The sequence below is a fragment of the Pteropus alecto genome, unplaced genomic scaffold, assembly GCF_000325575.1.
Source record: "Pteropus alecto unplaced genomic scaffold, ASM32557v1 scaffold110, whole genome shotgun sequence".
Classification (NCBI taxonomy): domain Eukaryota; kingdom Metazoa; phylum Chordata; class Mammalia; order Chiroptera; family Pteropodidae; genus Pteropus; species Pteropus alecto.
In genome coordinates, this window is record NW_006431920.1 from 7,291,513 (window position 1) to 7,300,254 (window position 8,742).

Genomic DNA, 8,742 nt, shown 5'->3' on the forward strand with positions numbered 1-8,742 from the left:
AATTACTTGATGTATGAATTCCAAAGTTTACCTAGAAGAAAATATTTTAAGATTAGCTAATAAAATTTGAGAACAAAAATATTTGTGCATACTTGCCCTATCAGATGTCAAAACTAACACTAATTGTTCTGGTATAGAATTTTTAAAACCAGAAGCAGTCATGGAAATTTTATATTTGACGATGGTGGCATTTCAAATCAGTGGGTAAAAGATCAATTATTCAATCAATTAAGCAGCATCCAGGAAAAATCCGAACTCAGACAATGGCTGAATTTAAGTCCTGGAAAAATGAGGAGCAAATCCTTTGAAGCAACCAACCAGCTTAGCAATACCTCTCTTCCACAGCTCTTATGTCCCAAAAAGATTTATTCCCAAGTCTTTTTTCTAATTATAAAACAATCTCCAGTGCTATCACGGTGGCCTGCACAGTTCACATTGCCTGGCCTATGACTCTTGTTCGGGAGGGAAGCATTGCTTCTTTTTGAACTATGTGATGCCACTTCGCTCCCATCTCTACTCCAGCAGACTATAGCAAACGTGGGTACCCACAGGGATCCAGCAGCCTATACCAGTGAGGCTTGTATCAAAAATATGGATTTGTTGGTCCAATAATATTCTTTCCAGGACCTAGAAGTGGAATGGAATGAAAAGAACTGGAGAGCACTGAAAGAAGCTAACAGGACTGCCGAAGTAAGCCCGGACTTCAAGATTCAACTGAAGCCTCAATGTGAATTCATTCCTCCTTGGTCTCACTGACAGAGCTAAATCAATCCCTCCGTGCTCCGATTCCTCCCTGCACTCCTGCTTGACACACGGGATTTAAGCACAGGGGGAATCACTAAGTCGCTTGAGATATCGGGACCACAGGAAATATGGGAGAAGCTAGAAATGAAAGTGGAATATCGAAACATGCTGCAGATAGAATGAGATAGGTTACTAAGCAAAACATCTGACCAAATTTGGTCTTGCAGAATGATTACTTGGGTCAATATAAAAAACAAACCAGAAAGGATTCCAGGTATAAGTTATTATTATAAGAGCCCGACTGAAGAATGAAGTGGTCCAGAGTTTATGGCAGCAGATACAGAAGCAGCAGCACCAACGGGAGAGACTTTTCTGAGTTAAAACCAACAGGATATGAGGAAATGCGAATGTTAATCTATGAAGATTAATGTCAACATTTCCAGAATATTGGGGGGCTTGTGACACGTACAAGGAATAGAGGAGAAAGAGCAGACACATATGACAGTGCATGAGTGCAGGGTGGGCTATTAAGTTGTGGGAATAACCAGCAGAGAGATTCAGGATATTATCAAAAATACAGGACTGGGGCACCAGCCAGAGGTGAAGATGTAGATTTTAGAGTCATCACTGACTCTATCCACTTTAGAGTTGAAACCATGGAATCCCAAAAAATAACAAGGAAGGTGTGAACTATGCAGGTGCACTTACATGTGGATTTTTTCAATATACACATACAGTACTATAAAAGTATTTTCTCTTCCTTATGATTTTCTTAATAGCATTTTCATTTCTCTATCTTACTTTATTGTTAAGAATACAGTACTTAATGCACATAATGCATACTACATACAAAATATGTGTTAACAGACTGTTACTGGTAAGGCTTCCAGTCAACAGAAGTTAACTATTAGCAGTTAAGTTTTGAGGAAGTCGAAGGTTATACACAGATTTTCGGCACCCCTAACCCCTTCCCCCAAGTTGCTCAAGAATCAACTGATATTCACTTATAAGATATAAGGATTAAGGACAGACACTATAAAAGCCAGCTGGAAAGGTAAAGACGCCAAGGGCAGTATCCTAGAAGCCAAAGACAGACAAGAGGGCCGATGAGGATATTATCAGGAGCATCAGAGGCTACAGAGGTGACAAGTCATGATGATATTAAAGTCTAACGAGCAGTTGGCCTGGCCTGAGACAATCCATCACATAACTTTTGCCTTCTTGATCATATAATTTTTAAAGTATATCTGCACGTATTACTCTACCAGTTAGCTATTCAAATGAATATTTTATCAACGTAAGTCTACTCTTAGAGAATTCTCGAGCTCCCATTAACGAATATACGCTGGTGATTTGATGTCAGCTTGTTGGCCTTCCAAAATTTTTCTCGTCTTAGGCTCAAAACTTTCAACTCAATTTAACAAACATTTACTGAGGATCTCATTTCCACTGTTGTACTAGATGGCAGAGGTGCAAAAGTTGACTCATTCAACAAATGAGCATCTTCTATATGCCAAGCACTGGGTGTGATCAGGTGAATCAAACACAAACACCCCTGTCCTCGTAGAGTTTTCTTGGCAGTGGAATGATATTTTAAATATGACTATTCTCCCAAAGAAGCCCAAAAGAAACACGTTTTAGACTTATCTAAAAAGAAAAGGTAGCAAGCACATTTATTATTTCATAAAACAATATGAAATTAACAACAACAAACACAAAAGTGCACTTAATCGTCTATGGTTAACCTGCTGTCCTCTGGCATCATACGTCACTAAACATCATTAACTTATACATACAGCTGGCTCTCAGTTATCTGTGGGTAAACTGCTGAGAGCAATTCCCTAATACCGCCTCACGTTTCCGGGTTATGTACCATCCAAATGTCTACCATGTAATTTCCTAACACATTACACAGTGTAAGAATATACAATTTAAGACTTTCAAAAACTAACTCAAATCATTACACATGTCAGTTTTACTACGTTTTCTCTTTTTCAAATGAACTTGCACAGACACGTTCCCTACATCCAACATCCTTCGATGCATTTCCCAGAGCCAACCAGCCCAAGCTCCTCAACCCCATCTCAAACTCAGTGTCTAAAGCTGCCACCAAACTAATACATCTCCAAGCACGGGCCTCACTTTTACCTACAAGCTCACCATCTCAAAACGTTAACAATCACAACAAGCTTCTTTTGGTAAAAACTGCTGGCATTCCAACATGTGTACCTTCGATTTGTGAATATGTACTATTGTTCTAGCATAATGCAAATACTACAAACCGTGTGTGAAATAAACTTTTAAAAACAAGAAATAAAATTTCTAACATTTTCTTCCGGCACCAAGAGATGGGTTGCGTGCACACCCCAGAGCACATGTACCCTGCAAAATAGACATCACCCTTATCTTAAGAAACTGAAGCTCAGAGGTTAAGTAATTTGCTGCGGTCACAAAACTAGAATGAGGTAGAACCAGATTTGCAGATTCAAGCAACAGTGTGGCCACAAAGCTCAAGGCCTGTATCACTCTTACGGCTCACATCAATCTCTTTCCTCATACTTGGGGTCCTGTGAGCTCCCTCTGACCTCTCACCTCATTCCCAGCCAGCCACTCCCTCCCGCAGCCCTCCCACCTCGAGATGCTGTTGAAAAAAAAAACAGGTATTCTTTTTATGCCTCCAAAAGTGACATACAAACTAAATTTTGAATTTCTAAGGAGAGTGCTATGCCATCTAAACAGGCATCTGCCTACCAGCCAGGCTACGTTTCACAGTAAATGATAAATAGAAATTCTTAGACTCTAACACATGAGCAATACGGAAAGTTACAATACAAAAGGAAAAATGCCTCAGGGAATTATTAACCGTGACTTTATAAAAACTGATGATTCCAGGTATTATGCTCCATAGGGAATAGCTTTAATTAATGTCAATTCTGTTTACCTTAAACTTACATCAAATTCATTTCTAAGATGAATTCATTCTGGTTCGTTCCAGTATTCCATGGAACCAAAATAAACTTGCTTCGTTTTAGAAAGAACTCGAACAGGTTATCAAGTCCAAAGATCAAGTCGGTCTCCAGGGGGAGAGAAGGATTTCTGGTTTTTTAGTTTTACAGAAAAAAAGCCAAAGTTGAGTCCAGAATGAGGATCACTGCAATCCCAATAAAAGCAAAATAAGTAAAATTTAAAAACTTATGTGGTAAAAGTAGGAACTTGTCATAATTTGGGCCAAAATGATACTGAATATCTTAAAACCCAGAAACATCGATGCAGAAGAATGAACTGTTGCTAGACATACAAAATCGGTTTAGAACTAAAATAATATTAAAAAGGTTAAGGCTATCTATGTAGTGGTGTCGGTGTATTAGCACCTAATAAACCCATGCAAGTGCCCGGTGACTTCCAAGTAGTAAACACATAAACGAACACACAGGGGGAAACGCACAAAGCTACCTAATAAAGTTTCAAAGAAACCCAAGAAAGAAATATGGCGCAAATAAGAAAAAGCCTGAGCCAAGGACAATGAAAAGGTGGAAAGGGAGGTAAAAGAAAAAGAACACTGAGGGAGAAGCAGACCATAACTCTGTTGAGCAAGAAAGTATTACAGACCTGGAAAACGGAGCTCCAAAAAGGCTAAATGGCCGGGACAACGTCACACTGCCAGGGTGTATGGTATGCACTACCACACCGCAGTGCCATGTGACAGTCACAGCGGCAGAGTTAGAAACAACATGGGCAAGACCCCCAAATGCCCTTCCTAGAGCAAGTCAGCGCCCACAGGGTTCTCTCCGCGTGCTGGCGGCTCAGTCTGCCTTCCCATTCCCAGGACCTCCCATTCAATTAATAATTAATTACTTTCTGAGTTGAAGGAATCAATAAACAACTGAGTTTATGCCAGGTCTTAATTCTGTTTGTCCTCCAAGTCTTTGTTTTTTGCTTCCCCCTGGGACGTGATTTATCCTCACATCTTCCCTAGTCCCCCAAAACAGTTGATGCCAATTTTAACAATTTTATCTGTCAATTCTGCTCTTCCCCAATTGCCTTGAACATCTTCATTTGAGCACCTTCCTCAAACTCTCTCTCCTCTTGCCTCAAATCCAGCTGTCGTCGCATTTTGCTCAGCTGACCTTTCTCTTGGCTGCCCTGGCCAAACATGGCATTTCTGTCCTCTGTAGTGCTCGCTTAATATTAACCACACTTTTATGTGCCTTCATACAGTCTGAATACTCTTGTCCTTAAATAATTAATAATGTCTAGTCCCCTTTAAATGATGTATGCTCTTACTTATACAATTGGTTTGCTCACACACCAGATGCAGAATATCTGGCCCCTCCAAAATAAAAAAAAAAAACCTACTTCTGAAGGGCAGAGAAAAACAAACAAACAACAAAAAAAAAGAGGCACGAGGAAGCCTCGAGGTGATATGTCTATCACCTTGATTATGACGGCTACACAGGCTCGTGCATGTCCAAACTCATCAAACTGTATATACTAAATACGTGCAGATTTTTGTACATCAATTAAAGGACAGAGAAAGGAGAAGGAAGAAAGGCAAAGGAGAAGGGATGCTTCTGCAGTGAAGTGGGCTAAGAAGACTGTCATGAGTGAGCTAAAACTGGACTGATTTTCATAGGCATTTAACAGTTCTTGGCAGATTTTTAGAAATTACTCAGGGCTCCATGATAAGGAACAAATTCACGTCAGGTGAGTCACAGGCCTGTCTCTTGTTACTACGGAAGAGGTGTCCCTTCTCACAGCTTATGCCATAGATCTCATCCCCTCCCCTCTTCTTAGGAATTCTGCACTGACAACACTTGCTCATCGAGATTCAACCTCGCCCTCTCAACCCAGACCTTCCCATCAGCACTTAAACATGCTGCAATCAGAACGCTTGGGAGCTTTCCCATGCTTGCTCCCTCTCCACTTTTTTCACTTCCACTCACTTCTGCTCCTCATCCCACCCTTTTACCACCACATCAACATCTCCCGCGATGGTCACTCGTGATCTCTGAGCTGCCAACTCCAATAGATGGTACTCGATCTCCCTCTCAGAGAAGCATTCCACAGTACTGACCACTTCTCCCCTTGGCGGCAAGGACACCTACTCTGGCTGTCCTCTCACTTGCCCGGTCACTCCTCTCATCTCCTTTCATCTCCTTGGAAAGCTGAGCCTCCTCTCCCCAGCCCCATCCCAGACCTCCTCCTGTTCTTATCCTAGTCTCTCCATAGGCAATCTCACGCCATGGTGTCAGCCATCACCTCTACACTGATGGCTCCAAAATTAAAGCTAGTGATCACTCGACATCCCCTTCTCCCACCCCATGTAATATTAATCACCATGTCCAGCAATTTTACCTCTAAATCTCCATTTTCTCCCTATTTCTACTCATGATAAAAGGTTCTTAAGAGGATCAAATGGGCTAACATGACTGTACTTTTAAAAAAGGGGGTGAAACACTTAAATCTGAGTATTTATATTCAATAAATTGAAATCTTTAAAGCAAAGACTTTCTCAAGTTCATCTTTTTATTCATTCCACATGGCAGACCCGGCACAGTGCTTTGCGTGCAGGTGATCTTCAGTAAATATACTGCAATGAATCTCTTGTACTGGCTTAATACATGCTAAACTGAAATATTTGCACATCTAACAGCTTCTATGTCCCAAAGCATGTTATCATTTTTATCTTGTGAGAGGTAAGAATCTTAAATTAAATTACTATGTAAAGTGTAAACTACACTGTATACTTTTAATAATTACAATACTGCTTATCTAAAGTTAGAAAAACCTTTCACCTTTCTTGGCCCGGCTTTCCTGAAAACATCCAAATCTCACACTAAAGTCCAAATTTCATAAAGATTCCTGCTTCCCAATGGTGCATTCTGAGAGGGGAACATTTAAGCATTACAGGAATATTTGAGTTTTAAGTACCCTGAAGGCAGGCAGAATGACTGCTTGAAAAAGTTCCCTATCACATTTTCATCTTGAAATGTGAGTGACATTCTGATTAGGACCAGATACTGTAAAATGAAATCTTGCTTAAAAGTTCTCAAAACTCTTCAGAGACATTTAATTACAGCCTCAGAAAGCAAGATTGTCATCTAGCAAAATCTCCCCATTGTCAATTCAAAAAACTGCCTAGACTAGATTTCCAACTAAATCACAATCCTCATTATAATATTCATTCACACACTACTTATCATTCGTTGCACAAGTCATAATCTGTAATTATATATTTGTTTATATAATGATTTGCTTCATGTCTGTTTCCCCCATGAGGACAAAGATGACCCCAATTCTGTTCACTGCTGTACTCCCAGCACCTTACACAGTGCCTGACATACAACAGGAGTTAAAAGGCTCTAGCAGAGCAATTTATTGAATGAGGAACGAACTAGTCATTGAAGCCAAAGTAGACAGCAGGATGCACATAAGCAATGGGCTTGAGGCTTTAAGATCTCACTCTCCCAAACCAGAGAGGGCATGACTTTCCCCATATTTGTTCATCCTTCATTTCTTCTTGCCTTTAAGGAGGGCATTCTGGACACACACACCAGTTCAGCTTTAAATCATCCAGTCCAAATGTCTTACGAATCCAGTAACAGACCCAAAGACACTAGGTGACTTGTCACTTTGACCCTTACAGCCAGCAGACTTCTCTGCCCTACACCCAACAACGCTGTGATTCTACAGAACCAACCCTCCCTGTAGAAAAGGAGAGAAACCAGGAAAAGTCTAAACAGAAAATGTCAGAGTGACTACAGAAGCCTTACTCACCCTTAAGGGTGAGAACTGCACGGGAAGACGCCAGAAAAACAAAAGAATAAAGTCTGATCAACAGACTCCCATGTCACAACACCTCTTCTCGGTAATAACCTTCATATACACTTTCAGGAGCAACTCAGCAGCATCCTTCAACCCCCAGAACTATTCTGGGGAAACAAAAAAGGTTGTGACGATCATAAAACACAGTATCATCAAACCAAGGTCCTCCTGGGCACCCAAACAAAAATCCACTGGTGCAACTAACTATTCAGCCAGCCGCAAAGGAGAGGCAGCATAACGCAGTGGTTAAAGGTGGGAGCTCTAGATTTTTGGAGAGGCCGCTCTGAATCCAAGCATGTCCTTTCACTTGCTGTGATCTGAGGTTTTTCCAGACTGCAGTTTCTCCAGCTGTAAAATGAGAATAACCACCGCCCTGGAGGACTGTTAACAGTGTAAGGATACCATGCATAAAGCTTAGAATAGTACCTAGCACGGAATAAAGGCTCAATAAATGTCAGCTACTTGCCATTTTATTCAGCTGTAATCCCTTTCACAAGGCCTATTCCCTCTCTAGCCTTCATAATTTTAAAGACGTTGTTCCACCCTTTCCATTTTTGAGGGGCTTGTATATACAGTAGCTGAGAGCACATTTTTTAAAACCACAGTGGGCAAACCGGTTCCATATGTCTGTGCCTCAGGTTCCTGATCCATGAAACGGGCTTGATAATACCTACCCCACAGGACGGATGGTAGTAAGCGCGCCCCTGCTGCTACACGATCTATTACTGGTATGTAATTAAAACGCACTCAGGGACAAGTAAACCTTTAACCGTCAACCCCAAAACATCCTTCAGTCTTAATCCCAGTCCCACCACCGCAGATCAAATACCAAGGTCGATCCATCTCACACGCCCCATTTCTTCTCACACTCTGCAGCAAGACACCCCCGCCCGCCCCTCCGGCGTGGTTTTCCAAAATCACAGGGCTCAGTTTCTTCCCAGGGACGGCGTCAGAGCGGATCATATCAAAGTTGCCAGATCTCCACCCCGCCCCCAAGCCCAAAGCGCGGGGAGACCCCGTGCATCCTTCCTCCCTCGGGACAGCACTGCGTCTCCCGCTGCGGTCCTCCCCCCACACACACACTCACGTGGGCCCTCCGGCCGAGGCTCCACGTCACCCGCATCCCGGACCCCACCGCGGCGCCTCCCGCTGTGCCCGGCAGCTTCTCCCCAC